At 53.7% G+C, this 14,189-nt stretch overlaps 1 protein-coding gene across 7 annotated transcripts in view; it reads right to left on the minus strand.

Annotated features, from left to right (window-relative positions):
• Nucleotides 1–14,189, minus strand: part of KPNA7 (karyopherin subunit alpha 7) — a 129,460-nt gene that overhangs the window by 31,957 nt on the left and 83,314 nt on the right. Inside the window, exons 7-10 of one of the 7 annotated variants that reach the window (XM_085015432.1) lie at nucleotides 12,254–12,350; nucleotides 11,976–12,175; nucleotides 11,491–11,536; nucleotides 1,607–2,001 (exon numbers count right to left, since the gene is read on the minus strand). The gene's annotated coding sequence lies outside the window, so the exon portion shown is untranslated. 7 annotated transcript variants of the gene reach the window in all.

The following is a 14,189-nucleotide window of genomic DNA, read 5'->3' on the forward strand; positions in this document are numbered from 1 at the left end:
CCAGGCGGAAGGCCCATATCAGACACTTGAGCAGAAGCAGCTCGACTTCAGATCAGGGTCCTCCCCTCGCCCCGAAAGCAGTTTGAAAGCCACTCACCCCAAAAGAAGTTTGAAAGCCACAGATGTGGCCCAATCATGTGGGGACATTCTGCAAAGCCAGCTGCAAAGCAAATCCTGCTGCCTTTCCCCAGCTTCTCTACCCACGGCTGCAAATGTATTTCCTTCCTCTCACGTGGCTCTTGGTGGCAGCCAGGAGAGCTGGCCACCCCATCCTTTACCCGTGGTAGGAAAATGCCAAGAGTTAAGCACCAGAATCAAACTCAATACCTTCCTCCATCGAGTCTCTAAGCTCAAGATGCAGACAAAGCCAACCTGGCAGTTGAGACAAACATCACCAACTCAGGGGCTGATCCCCCAACCCCCAGCCTCAGGCCAGCTCTGCAGCTCCCCACACGCTATGACAAGCCCCCCTGCCCTGGGTGCCAGAGGCCCAGCCAAGGGACCCTCCCTGGCCACATCTGATTAACGGCACGGAGTCACTTTCTCAAGTTGGGGTATTACAGGCTGTTTGGGGTTTTTTTCCTATGCTTTCCTAGATCTAGCTAAGCTTTGACGGCAAGCATCTTTCATGAACCCAAAACGGTTTTCAATTCAGCTGTGTCTCATCGCTCAGAGTTGGCTTCTATCATGCAGCGTTCTTCTGATTTTAAATTAACACATGCTCACGGCTTCAGAAAATGAAATGCTTTAGAAGCGTACTGAGCATTAACTCCCAATAACCCCACTCCTCCAAGTTAAAAACCCATCCCACCCTCAGCTGTCTCCACTTCCCTGTGTGGAGGACAGCTTTTTCGATGTGTGTTCCGATCTATATCACTAACAGCTGCCTCCTCCAACAAAGTGGGATGTGTTTTAAGCTAAAACCACACATTGGGTTGGAATGAGTGAGGCTTGCTCTCCAGGAAGGACGGAGTCGACCTTGACTCCAAGGTCAGCAAGCCAGCACCGCTGGGGTCAGGGTGGGGCCCTGGAGAAGAGGGGTTGCCAGCCATTGGAACGGGGGCCCCCTCGGCGTTCTTGGGCTCCCTTCACGGCTTTACCAAAAGGATAAGATGAGTCCTGACACCATACGCGTGGCAGGGAGACACAGCCAGGCCTCCCACCAAAGCTCACGCTAAGATGGGGGGCACGCATCATAGCAGATGGCAGGCGACCGGGCCCTCTGCTGGGCCATCCACCTCCACGACTTGGGAAGCCTTTGTGGGAGGGGGCAGAACCGGGTGGAGAAGTCCCCCATGGGGAGACTGGCCCCAGGGATAGTTCGGGGACAGAAACGGGAGTGCAGATGCAGGACCCACAAACACGCAGCTCCACGCACGCTGCCCACCCCGGGCTGGGCTCTGCAGAGTGAGTGCCCCCAGCAACTACCACCTCCTCCTCACCCAGCCTGAGAACAAGCCAAGAGCCACGCAGCACCCCTTCTATCAACCAAGGCTGCAGTTCAACAGTGAGAGGCCCCGGCCTGAGGCTCCCCCAAACAGCCTCACGCCCCCACCTGCCCCAGCACCCTCACATGGAAATAAACTACCACCCATCCATCACTTACCTGGCAGGGAACCGTGGTCTCCAGTCCGCTGGCTGGCCTTAAATGCCCTCAGCAAGGGGCAGGTGTTGGGGGGCGTTTGGCCCCTCCCCACAGGGCTGGTTGGTTCTTGGAATCACATGGCGAGCTCCCAACTTCCTGCCACCTGGGCCCCCGGCCCAGAGACTGATGGAACTGGTCTGGGTGGGGGGCCCAGGACTCCAGGTGATTCTCAGGTCCAGACGAGGTACAGGTGGGAGCCTCAGAGGTGCCACGGACCTTCAGCCTCTGCAGCTGCAGCCTTGGAGACCCCCAGATGGATCATCAAAAGGCAGCGGCCGTGTCCTCTGCCTCCAGGAAGGGTCCGCACTCGGGGTGTGTCAGCCTTTGGGGATCCAGCTGGATTGAGTGGCCTGCTCCTAAAATTGGAGACTGAGGCTTCAAGTTCCTGTTGAACAGTGAACACATGTTTCTCCCCAAGGCAGACAGGAGGCCTAGGGGCTGGTGAGAATGGGTCTGCTTCGTATAAATATGTATTAGCTCCCTCCCGGGTGCCAGGGCCTGACATGTAACTGAACAGGATGACCTGGTCCCTGCCCTCCCAGCAGGAGCAGAGATGGGCCCTCCCAGCACAGGGGAACAGGACAGCAATTAGGACCCCAGAGAGAAGGGGAGGTCAGGGAGGGCTTCCTGGAAGAGGTGACAGCAGCGCCAAGGCGGCAGGAAAAGAAGTTAGCAACTGAAAAACTGAGCAACATGTTCCAGGCAGAGGGAACAGCAGAGGGAGCAGCATAGGCAAAGGCACCGAGGCAAGAAAAACAGCCATGGTTCCCTTGGCGACAGAGGCTCTCAGGATTGCTAGAGGGACAATGAAGTCAGGCACCCAGGCAACCGAGGGAGCCGTCGACTCTGATGCAGGCGGCAGGAGTCGCATTGTCTGGCGGGGGGGGGCTTTAAATCAATGCTAAACCCAGCTATGTCTTTTTGCGTTTTGAGCCAGGAATTCCACACTGGGCAGCGGGCTGTGCCCCACCTCATTATGCTCCCGGGAGCAGCAGGCAGCCCCGAAGGCCCCAGCAGGGCTGTGTTCCTGTTTTGGACTTATTTTTACTGTTTTCTTCTGGAAATGCCAGGTTTGTAAACATGCACAGAAGACTCCCACGGATCCTCAAGGACACAGGTTCAACGAGTCCCGACACCACGGCTTCTTTCTTCTGCCCTCAGCTCTTAAATTGATTGGTTTTTGTTGGGATGTTGAAAGGAACATCACAGACCCCCTAGCAATTCAGCCATAAGTATTCAGGATGCATCCCTCGCAGACTGAAGCACTAAACCCAAAATATCACGATCACACCTCCCCAGAGCAACCATCAGGCTTGGGGCCTCACCCAAGAACCTTTAGGCCTGGCCTTGGGGGGGGCGGGGGTGGTCTTTGGGGGCCAGGGCTGGGCTGGAGGGAAGAGGAGCGTCTGACCCCAGGATGCCCTGGTCACGGAAGGGGAGGGGCTCAGAGAAGTCGGGGTTCTGAGCTGGTGAAGCGTGGAATTCTGGGTCGGACCTGCACAGGTCTGGAGATTGTCGGGGTCGGGACGCAGCAGGGGCCGTCAGCTCAGAGCTGGGCCGGGACCTGGTGACCTGCTGGAGGCAGGCGCGGGTGATCATGACAGATACAAGTTAAAGCTGTGGTTTCTAGCTGAGGTGGCTGCTGAGGGATGGTGTCAGAAAATCGGTATCTGGGAGTTTCCGCTGTGGCCCCGGGGGTTAAGGACCCAACCACAGCGGCTTGGGCCACTGCTGAAGCCTGGGTTGGATTCCCTGGCCCCTCACAGTGGGTTGAAGGATCCGGCATTGCCCAAGCTAGGGCCTAGGTCAGATTCAGTCCTTGACCTGGGAACGTCGCTGTGCTGTGGGTGTGGCCATGAAACAGCAAAAAAAGAAAAAAAAAAAAATGGGGTTTCAGAAGGCCTGACCCCCACAAGATCAAGGCCAGCAGAGGATTGCCTCAGGTGTCCCTGTTCTGCCCAAGGCATTTGAGACAACCTGCCTCTCTCCATCTCCCCCTGGAACCCAGCCCACAGCAGCCCTCACCTGTCACCGCCACCCTTGTCTCGGCCTCTGGGCTTTTCCACACACGCACCGCTGCACGGATCCTTTAAACATTTAAGTCAACCCAGCTTCCCTACAACCACCTGTAAGTCCCCTTCGTGCTCTGCCTTGTCCCCCATTCCGTTCCTTCTGACCTCGCTCCAGCTACCCCAGCCTCTTCACTGTCCCCCAAACACATCAGGCCCACGCTGGCCTCAGGGCCTTTGCACCTGCTGTTCCCTGTGCCTCCCTCACTTCCTTCAGGTCTCAGTTTTTAGAGACCCTTCCTGGTCACTCCATCTAAACTCCAACCTCACCCCATCCCTACATCTCCGCCTGATGGCTTCGTTCCGCTGTTCTCAGGGCAGCGCGTGCTCACAGGGGAACTGCAGGGCATGTGAACTTGCTTATTTCCATCCCCGCCCCCAAAACAGAGCCTAAGTTCTCTGAGGGAAGGGCGTTGTCTGTTTGACTCCCTGCTTTATGCCCATGGCCAGGAAGAGTCACTGCTTGTTTTATTTGTTGGTTTGGTTTTTGGTGTTGGTTTTGGCCACATCTGAAACACGCAGAAGTTCTTGGGTCAGGCCAGTAACCTGAGCCACAGAAGTGACAACTCCAGATCCTTAAAAGGCTAGGCCACCAGGGAATTCCTCCTTATATCTCTTCTTTTTTTTGTCTTTTTTTTTTTGCTATTTCTTTGGGCCGCTCCCACGGCATATGGAGGTTCCCAGGCTAGGGGTCCAATCGGAGCTGTAGCCACCGGCCTACACCAGAGCCACAGCAACGCGGGATCCGAGCCGCGTCTGCAACCTACACCCCACAGCTCACGGCAACGCCCGATCGTCAACCCACTGAGCAAGGGCAGGGACCGAACCCGCAACCTCATGGTTCCTAGTCGGATTCGTTAACCACTGCGCCATGACGGGAACTCCCCTTATAGCTCTTCAATGCGTAAGTGGGCGTGAGGGTCCCACAGCCAGACTCTCCCTGCCCACCACCCCCCACCGCCTTTCGGACACCCCTCCTCCATCACCCAGGATGAACCCAGGCAGGACCGGGAGCACTCAGCGCCCTTTCCAAATCAAGCGGCCAGCCGATGCCCTTCGAGTAAATCTAATTGGCCCCCCCCCACGGCCCACAGTCGCCACCCAGAGGAGTCAGAAAAGGAGCAGGAAGGTCACTTGAGCAGGAATCGGAGTCCTCAGGTGAGGCTCCTTCGACGTCCCAGCTCCCGAGCCCCAGTCTTAGGCAAGGGCCGCACCCTCCACCCCGGCTGGGAGCCTGACTTCAGCCTCCCTCGTCCATCTCCTTCCTCCATCAGCCCCACCCTCCACTGAGCCCTGCTCCTCACCCCCCCAGCCTCTGCTGGGGGCTGCCCCCCGCCCCCCCTGGCCACGTGTCCACTGGCCTGGCAGCAGGTGCGTCCAACAAGCTCTTCCCTGAAATTCTCAAAATTGAATCAGCCGATGGGTTTGTTTACCCGGTTGGTTTACCCAGCCTCGTTTCACGGAGTGGGAGACGGAGGCTGCGGATGTGGACGTGACTTGCCCGAGGTTACGTGATGGCAAGGCAGGCTCGGTGTGGCCCCATCTTTGCCTCGGTGCTCTGCTGCCTGAGCTGGGTCTCATATGCCTTCTTCCCTCCCTCCCTCCCTCCCTTCCTTCCTCCCCCTCCCTCTCTTTTATGGTAGGAAAGTATCATAAGATGGATCAGTGTAGGAGTTCCCATGGTGGCTCAGAGGGTTAAGAACCCAACTAGCATCCATGAGGATGCGGGTTGGATCCCTGGCCTCGCTCAGTGGGTTAAAGATCTGACATTGCCGTGAGCTGGGGTGTAGGTCGCAGACACAGCTTGGGTCCTGCGTGGCTGTGACTTGTGGTGTAGGCCGGCGGCTGCAGCATTAATTTGACTCCTAGCCTGGGAACTTCCATATGCCACCAGTGCGACCCTAAAAAAAAAAAAAAATAGGAAAGAAAAAATGACCATTTTAACCATATTTGAGCATACAGGGTGGCACAAAATACACTCACGGCTCTGGGCAGCCAAAACCGCCGTCCATCTCCAGAACTGTTTTCATCGACCCAGACTGAGATTCTGCGCCCATTAAACACCAGTCCCCATTCTCCTCCCAAGCCCGACGCCCCCCCTTCTCCTTTCTGTCTCTGTGAATGTGACACTCTAAGGACCTCATCTTCGTGGAATCACATGGTACTTGTCCTTTGGCGACGGGCCTATTTGACTCAGCAGGATGTTCTCAAGATCCATCTGCACTGGACCAGGTGTCAGGGTCCCCTGCCCTCTGGTTTCTTTCGCTAAAGCGAGAGCACGTTTTTCACGTTCATGCAGTACCATTAATCCTGCTCTTAACAGGAGTTCCCATCATGGTGCAGCAGAAACGCATCTATTATCCATGAGGTTGTGGGTTCGATCCCTGGCCTCGCTCAGTGGGTTAAGGATCCGGCGTTGCCGTGAGCTGTGGTGTAGGTTGCAGACGTGGCTCGGATCCCGCATTGCTGTGTTGTGAGCTGTGACATAGGCCACCAACTGTAGCTCCAATTCGACCCCTAGCCTGGGAACCTCCATATGCCACAGGTACGGCCCCCAAAAGACAAAAAAAAGAGAGAGTTAAAAAAAAAATCCTGCTCTTCTCAGCAGCCTCCCAAAGGGTGGGTGTTGGGGGAGAGGTCCTCCCAGAAGGAAGATTATTCACCACTGACATTGGTTGTCATGGCCACTGCAGGGCAGTAATCTAAGCAGACTGATCATTGGTTGGGTTGGTTTTTTTGACCACGCCCACAGCATGGGGAAGTTCCTGGGCCAGGGATCAAACCTGCACCACAGCAGTGACCAGAGCCACAACGCTGGATCCTTAACTAGCTGTACCACCGGGGAACGCCCTGATTACTGTTTTTAAACCTCTATGGTCAGGGCACCCCCCTGTTTCCCATGTCCCTGGCCAACTGCTCCAGCATCCCCCCAACCCCGATATCACTGGTAATATATAAATGCCTATTCATTATATTATTAATGTTTATAAAAAGAACCCTGGAGTTGGAGAGTTGATGTCACAACTCCTCAGGGGATTCAGTGAAGGTTTTGTCCTTGAGGTCAGTTTTTGGGAATCCACCACCATCCTTGGCCTCTGGGCATGAGAGCTTGTGTGTGTGTGTGTCTTTGTGTGTCTCTCTGTGTCTATGTGTCTGTCTGTGTGTCTATGTGTCTGTGTATTTGTGTGTGTCTGCGTCTGTGTCTGTGTGTGTTTTTTTGTGTATGTCTGTGTGTGTCTATTTGTCCATGTGCCTGTGTATTCCTCTGTCTGCGGGTGTCTATGTGTGTGTCTCTGTATGTGTCTCTCTGTGACTGTGTGTCTCTGTCTCTGTGTCTCTGTGTGTGTCTCTGTGTCCGTGTATTTGTGTGTCTCTCTGTAACTGTGTGTCTCTGTGTACCTGTGTGTGTCTGTGTGTGTGTGTGTGCACACAAGCGTCAGAAAGTCCCCGGGTCCTGGGAGGACTGTAACTTCCCAGGATGCCAACCCTCAGGGAGCTCATATCGGCCTCTTGGGAGATGCTATTTGCCTGGAACCAGGAGATGAGGAGGAAAGGGGACATTAAGGGAAGGAAAGCCGTGGGGCAGGAAGACAGAAAAAGGAAATGAAGCTGATTATTTATCAGATCTGAGGCTCTCCAGTAAAATCAGCCCTGAATCCCCTCACACAGTAGTTATTTCCTGCAAGTGTGTTCTGTTTTGTGGGCTGGTTCGGCACCATCATTCCCAATTTCTCATCCACCTGCCTGTCCTGAGCATTTGCTTTTCTGGGGTGAATTCTGTGTAGCAGAAGCGTAAGTCATGCCCAGAGCTCAGAGTCGTGTGTGGCTTTCTCCTGACACCATGTGACCTCAGGAGCCGGGGCTGTGGACAAGGCTCCTTCGGGAACAACTATGGGGTGCCTGCTCTCTGCGAGGGTCCCTGCTGTCAAGGAACTGGGAACTCATGGCTGTTGAGTACCGAGGCTCTAACCATCCCAGGGGGCCTTTGGTCCGCCATCAGCACCTCACCTGTGTGACAACTGGGTGACATAGAAATTATCGTCATCCCAGGTGAGGGAGTGAGGTAGATATTCAAAGACAGCACTGCGTGGCCAGCACGGTGCTCCCACTCCTGCAATGGCTCCCTAAGGGACATGCTATCCTCACAGAGTGCAGGAGAATAAGGCCAAGGTCCACACCAGCCCAGAGGGAGTGCCATAAACACATGCCGAATGGATGAATGGATGAGTGAACGGATGGATGATGATAGATGGACAAATGGAGGAATGGATGGATGAGCGGATGGAAGGATGGATGGATGGATGGATAGATGGATGATGATGGAAGGATTGACGGATAGATGGATGATGGAAGGACTGATGGATGGATGATGGAAGGACTGATGGATGGATGATGGAAGGATTGATGGGTGGATGATGGAAGGATGGGTGGATGGATGGATGATAGATGGATGATGGAAGGACTGATGGATGGATGATGGAAGGACTGATGGATGGATGATGGAAGGACTGATGGATGGATGGATGACGATGGATGGATGATGGAAGGATGGGTGGATGATGGAAGGATGGGTGGATGGATGGATGATGATAGATGGATGATGGAAGGACTGATGGATGGATAGATGGATGATGGATAGATGATGGAAGGATGGATGGTTGATGGAAGGATGGGCGGATGATGGAAGGATGGGTGGATGGATGGATGGTGGATAGCTGAGTGAGTGGGTGCATGGATGGATGGATAAGAGATTTTCCAGCTGAGCTGAAGTATGAATCCACCTAAGATTTTCAGACACTGGGTTTCATTTGACCTTGGGAAATTTGCAGAAAGCAGAGACTCTCTTTTGGAAAAATAATAAATACTTCTTGACAAAGAGGAACGATGCCACAGGGGTAAAAAGTTAAAACAACTTTTAGAATTTCAAGATGATAAAATGAAAACAGCACTAAAGCGCCAAGTAAAATCAAATGGAGGCACAGGTCTAAATGGAGTGTGAAAAAGAAAGAAACACAGCTGGAGGAATCTGTCTGCAGCAGCCCGACCATGGCATTTCTGGGCTCCCATAGAATTCCCAATTAATTAGGAAACCTGGGAGTTCCCTGGTGGCTCAGCTGGTTAAGGATCTGGTGTTGTCACCTCAGCAGCTTGGGTCCCTGTTGAGGTGTGGGTTTGATCACTGGCCTGGGGAACTTTGGCCATGGGTGAGGCCAAAAAAAAAGGAATTAGGAAATCTGCAGTTGGCTTGGAATCAGAGACTTTTCAAGCCAGGCTGACTTCGGACAACTCCTTGTCCAGATCCAGCCTTTGTCCACCCAGTTCCAGAGCTTTGTGTCAGAGAATCCCATATGAGGCCCCATCTTCCCCTTCCGAACCCAAAAGGAAGCTTCCAGCACTGGCCTGCCTGGGCTCTCCCCTCCCTGAGATGACCTTGCAGAATTCCAAGGGTCTCTGGGGCAAGGGGCTATTTCTGAGCCCAGGCTCCCTGTCCATGTTTGACCTTCAAGGAGCACACGGTGAAATTTCCTGCACCTGCCAAGGCTTCCTCCTGGGAGGGCACTGATCCCCCTGCCTCTGAGGCAGCAAACAACAGCTAAGAATACAGCTCCTGGGGCAGCCAGGAAGGACCCTCCAACCATCGCCCTGGGACAAAAAAAAATCAAAGGGAAGGAGTTCCCTTGTGGTGCAGTGGGCTAAGGATCTGGCATTGTCACTGCAGCGGCTCATGTTGCTGCTGTGCCACACGTTCAATCCCGGGCCCGGGCACGTCCACATGCCATGGGCTTGGCCAAAAAAGAAAAAAAACAAAAAACCAAACAGCAGCGCCTCCTTGCCATCCCGCTGGCATCTCTCACAAGCATCCTAACCTAATAAATCTATGTCTTGCCTATCACTTTGTCTCTGAAGTCCTTCTGTGCGGAGGCATGAAGAACCTGAACCTCAGTGAGTCCAGACACCAGTTAACCACTTATGCTGTAAACGGTGACCTCGAAGGAAAAAGAGAGAACTAAGACCCCCAAGAAATGGAAGATCTACTTGATGAAGGAAGACCACCAGAACCAGTCCTGGGGCTACTAAACACCAGCCTTGAGAAACAACGCAACCTTGCCTCTATCCTGATTTTTATCTACAGCCCTATTTTTCACCCCCCAAACTATGAAACCACCTCCTAATCCGTGCCAAGGAGGGAACAGTCTTTAAAGCATTAACCAGCTGTGGCCCCCTCTGCCTGGCACAGCACTAAAGCTCTCTTGTTCTCCTTTACCCCCCCCAAAAAAAATCCCAAAAATAAAAACAAAGGGAAACTCCTGAGACACCTCCAATGGACGTTGGTTACTTTTTTTTTTTTTTTTTTTTTTTTTTTTTGTCTTTTGTCTTTTTGTTGTTGTTGTTGTTGTTGTTGCTATTTCTTGGGCCGCTCCCGCGGCATATGGAGGTTCCCAGGCTAAGGGTTGAATCGGAGCTGTAGCCACCAGCCTACGCCAGAGCCATAGCAACACGGGATCCGAGCCGCGTCTGCAACCTACACCACAGCTCACGGCAACGCCGGATCCTTAACCCACTGAGCAAGGGCAGGGACCGAACCCGCAACCTCATGGTTCCTAGTCGGATTCGTTAACCACTGCGCCACGACGGGAACTCCGTTGGTTACTTTTTGACCCCAAATAATTTGGGATCCTAAAAGCAGTCCTTCTCATTGAAAAAAACGTTAGGCAACACTGATACATTTAAAGCAGGTTGAAGGAAAAATTACCCGCAATCCCACTGCCCACAGCTAATGGGTCTCATCACTTGCCTGAGGATCTTTCAGATAAGCTCTCGGTACATCTGTTTACACAGGTGCTGTCTGGCAAAAAATGGGCTCAGGCTGTTCTTGAAAAACCAAGCAAACAAACAAACAAAAAAACCGACCGTCTGCCGTGGGTCTTGTTCCGTGCCAATGAATACGAATTTACATCATCGGTTAAACAAAACCCATTGTGCCTTACGTTAACCGTATTTACAGTTCACTTTATTAACTACTCCCTAAGGATGGATACTTTGGTTTTTCCCAACTTTTCATCATCCTCACGACGTGTCTGACCCTCCCAGTTCCGCCGCCTGCAGAATTTCCCCTTCTGCTCCCTTCTATGGAAAGTCAGCTCAGAGCCGAAGGAAAGAGGGAGGGGAGAGGGCTTCGAAAGCAGTTCCCCCAAGTGGCTGAGGCCGGAGCCTGGGTGGGCAGTGCCTGGTGAGGGGCTGCTCCAGGTTCAAGGTGGGGAGCCTCAGCCTTGACTCAGCTGCCCTTCTGCAGATCAGAAGTTTCCAGGGCTTGGCTACCCTAGAGGCAGGGCCCAGCCCGCCCCTGCCCCAACAGCCTAACAATAACCCATACATGCAAACTGCGGAATGGGATGCTGGGGCAATCTGAGAGGCGGCAATGGGAGGCTCCTGCGGGGCGTGGGGATGGGGCTGCCAAGGACATGACCCCGCAGACACCTGTGGGACCCGGCTAAGGAGCACCCGGCATGGTAAATATATTCCAACTCTGTCCCCACCTCCCAGCCCCACCCCCAGGCAAGTTATCAGAATGCAGGCCTCCAACCGTGACCTTGCTCCGAGGAGCCCAACACGTTCCAGGGAAGCTGCCCAGGAGATAAGAACAGGTGGGTGGAGGGGGAGTTTCTTGGGGGTCTCCATTTGGAGTCACGTGGGGAGACCCTGAACAAGTAGGCAGCACATCACCACCTAAAAAACACGTTAGAGACAAGCCACAGACCGGGAGAAAACATTTACCTAGCACATATCCAACGATGGCCTTGTGTCCAGAATATATAAAGAGCTGTCAAAATTCAACATGAGGAAACAAAACTTCCTGAGGATGAAAAAAACGGGCCAAAAACACTTCAAAGAAGATTTGTGGGTGGCAGATTAGCATGAGATAAGATGCTCCACATCATTCACTGATGACGATTAGTTATACATCTTAAAAAGGCAGGTTCAAGTCTATAAACCCATTTGACCAGTTCATCAGCTCTGTGACATTAGTGGTCATCAGGATTAGAGTGAAAACATGGAGGTTCAGGGAGGTTAAGTGACCTGCCCAAGGTCACAACCGAGACTCAGAGCCATGGAACGCTTTCCACTTGGGAGGTCTCTGTGTCTTAAGAATGTTCTAGAAGCCAACATTTTGCATCCGACTGGACACGGTCACACTTCTTTTAAGCAAGGAGAGAAGACCACACCCACCCACATACTCCCGCTACCTTGGAGGGACAGACCAGCCTTGTAAGCAGGAGGTCCTAGCACAGCGCTTGACCCCAGGGGTGTGCAGGGAATGTGTGGAGGAAGTGACTGCTGCGTGTCCACCAGCAGCGGTGCTCGAAGGCTGGGAAGGCCCGTCCTGTGGACCTTCCAGAGCAGGTGCTTTGCTTCCTAGAAACGGGGCCTGTCCCAGGAGCGGCTGGTTCCCACCCAGGACCTGGCAGGAAACAGGGAATCTACAGCTTTGGCTTCCTGCCTGCTGATCTGAATAGGGGTCTGCTTTACTTCGACGTACCTTGACCGAGAACTCTGATCCATCGGAGGTTCTGGGCCCTGGTCCTGGCGCCGGGAGGCTCCACAGGGGCACTGCCGGGACTGAGGTGGTCCTCAGGCTGCAGAAGGAGCAGAAGGCACGGGGTCAATCGTGGCATCCTCTCCTCCATCTTTACCTCCTGTAGGCCCTCTGCCCTCCCCAGTCTGTCTCCCACAAGCCCTGAGCACTGTTTCTCCAGCCCAGGCCGTGGTGCAAACTCCCTGAAGGCATCCAGTTCATCATATGTCTTCACTGGGGTCTCGCAAAGTAGCTGGCACAGAGCTCAAGGGACCGGGGGAGGGAAAGAAGGGGGTGGGGAGAGATGCCACCTAAGGGTTAGCAGGCCTCGTCCCCTGGGGGCAGGGCCCAGCCCTCCGTGGGGGCCAAGTCCAGGGTCCATCAGCAGGGTTCTGTGCTTGGAGCCACTGCTCCCACCAGACGGCTCCAGCTTCCATTCATTCCACAAATAGCTCTTGGCAAATATTTCTGCTTAGGAGATGCCAGGCCCTTTACATGCAGGAACTCCCTTAATTCTCCTAAGAAGCCTCCCTGGTAAGTCCCACTTTATTCCCATTTTACAGACAAGAGCCCTGAGGCATGGAGACCTCATCAGGGGCAAACCCAGAGAACCACGTTTCGGAGTCCACGTTCTTGACCACCGCCGCCCGGTAAAGAGACCAAGGACCAAGCTCCCGCCCTCACTACGCTTACACCCTCGAGGGCAAGACCCTGACATCACTGAGTTGATCTATAGTGCATTCTTGGACAGTGTCAAGTGCTCTAAAGAAAACCCAAACCGGGATTCAGACGCTAACTTGCTGTGTGTCTTCTGGCAAATTGCTTCACCCCTCTGCCCCTGCTTCCTCATCTGCTAAAAACGGGTCATTACTCATATGCCCTATACCCACCTTCCTGCTGGAAGGATCCAAATGAGCTTATAGACAAGGGAGCCCTTTGTTTCTGCTGTTGAGCCAACACCAAGCCGTGACTCCTGGGAACAGTCCCCCCCCCCCCCCCCCCCGTCCCCAGGGATCCAGACCAGCTTGCCGTCTATAGAACACAGCACCAGACTTCCCACGAGTATCTTTAGGAGTCAGATGACTCCTAAAGTTCAGCGTGATTCTTCATGTATTTTTGGGCCACACCAATGGCATGCAGAAGTTGCCAGGCCAGGGATGGAGCCCATGCCACAGCAGCGACCCGAGCCACTGGAGTTGCAACTGCAAGCCTACACCACAGCAACACCAGATCCGAGCCACATCTTCAACCTGTGGCGGCCTGCACCGATGCTTGTGCCAACACCAGATTCTTAACCCAGGAAGTGAGGCCCAGGGATCAAACCTGCATCCTCACGGACACTGTGTTGGGCTCCTCACCCACTGAGCCACCATGGGAACTCCTGATTCTTAGTGGTGTTTTTTTTGTTTTGCTTTTTTTTGTTTTTGCTTTTTAGGGCTGCACCCATGGCATATGGAGATTCCCAGGCTAGGGGTCCAATCGTAGCTACAGCTGCTGGCCTGCACCAATGCCACAGCAACGCAGGATCCGTGCTTCATCTGCGACCTACACCACAGCTCACGGCAACACCAGATCCTTGACCCACTGAGCAAGGCCAGGGATTGAACCCGCAACGTCATGGTTCCTAGTTGGATCTGCTTCTGCTGGGCCATGACCGGAACTCTCTTAGTGTATTTTTAAAGGCAGAGCCCAAGGCCTGTGCCCACCTACTCTCGGTAGGTAGCAGTCATCTGATAGATACTTTGGGGGCCTTCCCCAGACGAAGCACACTTACTGGAATGGAAGTCTCTGGAAAGCTGACCATTAAAAACTCCCCTGTGAGGAGTTCAAACCGCAAGAGACCAAGAGGCAGGAGCTGGACCTCTTTCATTTGCTCCGGATCCATCTGCCTCCCTTCCCC

The sequence above is a fragment of the Sus scrofa genome, chromosome 3 (genome assembly GCF_054392235.1).
Source record: "Sus scrofa isolate SSC_HxYL_T2T_F1_AM1 chromosome 3, Sscrofa_HxYL_maternal_Yorkshire_Landrace_v2.0, whole genome shotgun sequence".
Lineage (NCBI taxonomy): Eukaryota > Metazoa > Chordata > Mammalia > Artiodactyla > Suidae > Sus > Sus scrofa.